We start from the raw sequence: 1,202 nt of genomic DNA on the forward strand, positions 1-1,202 counted from the left end.
CGTTGGCTGCCCCCTGCTCGCTTAAAGCGAGAAATAAGGGTGCCCCGAACAAACACGCGGCGCTCGCTTCTGGGCTGGCCGGTCGGCTGAGTTGGGCCTCAGAGACTCAGATCATATACAAAAAAAATAGGGAAATAACATAAACAATGGAAAACTTAAAACATACATAATTTTTTATAAATATTCTGAATTATGAAAACGTTCGTACAGGATAGAAACATGTTAACGAATTCATAAACGTTCGCGGATTTTCAAAACTGTCCGTGAATTTGAAAATCAATTCATGGATTTAATAGAAGTTCACAAATTAGGAAAAATGTCCGTGAATTTTAAAATTGTTTGTGAAATAAGAAAATGTTCCAAATTTCAGAAAATATTCCAAATTTTAAGTAATATCTGTGAAAAATATTCACGAATTAAAAAACTGTTGAGAAAATGTTTTTAAATACAAAATGTTAATGATTTTGTCGCCATGGAGTAGCATGACCACACTAGACGTACTGGATGTTAGGTACAGTAGATGAAAATGGGCTCCTCCAAAACAAATAATGTTTACAATCGTTGAATGGTTCCTTTGAGTCTTCCCGGTTGCATATGTCGAACATATGTCATGAACTCTTGACGCAAATTTCCATGTATGGACTAATAATCTGTACTTATCAGCTGACGCCTGACGCCTTGCATTAACCTGGTCCATGTCTTTCTTTTTTCTCGTTGCATATTTTATCAATCTTTCTGTGCAACCTATGGTAGCAAATGATGTGAAATATTATATTGGACACTGAATCTTTGATATTTTTACAAAACTCCGCTTATTATCTCATCTGCACATCCTCAGGTACTTTCAACTACATTCAAACATTTGGGTTATGTTGATTTCAAATCCGCTCAAATCTGTAAGTGTGGCTTTTTAAAGAATGTGTTAATGGGGCATATCATTTTAAATGGGATATAATAAATGTGGAGAGATCTCAAATGTTTATTCAAACAAGCTACAGTTCTAAACTTTGGCATTAGAAACATAGGACAAGATAAAATGATGATGTGATATGCAACAAGAGAACATATTGTTAGCGTTTTCACCTACCTTGCAAAGTAAACAACGCTCTATATGGTAGCATGAATAATTGAATGTGGCTAAACTACTTTTGACTCTACTTTCATGTGCTTAGCGTAGCACGGGCACCTTACTAGTAATAGTG

General features: G+C 35.3%; 1 non-coding gene across 1 annotated transcript; it reads left to right on the top strand.

Moving 5' to 3' along the window:
• Positions 1-748: 748 nt before the first annotated feature.
• On the top strand, positions 749-829 carry LOC119319787. The gene has a single exon (XR_005154641.1). It is a non-coding gene; the product is annotated as a small nucleolar RNA R16 (small nucleolar RNA).
• Positions 830-1,202: the final 373 nt, after the last annotated feature.

Source organism: Triticum dicoccoides, chromosome 6A (assembly GCF_002162155.2).
Source record: "Triticum dicoccoides isolate Atlit2015 ecotype Zavitan chromosome 6A, WEW_v2.0, whole genome shotgun sequence".
In the NCBI taxonomy this organism is placed as follows: Eukaryota; Viridiplantae; Streptophyta; class Magnoliopsida; order Poales; family Poaceae; genus Triticum; species Triticum dicoccoides.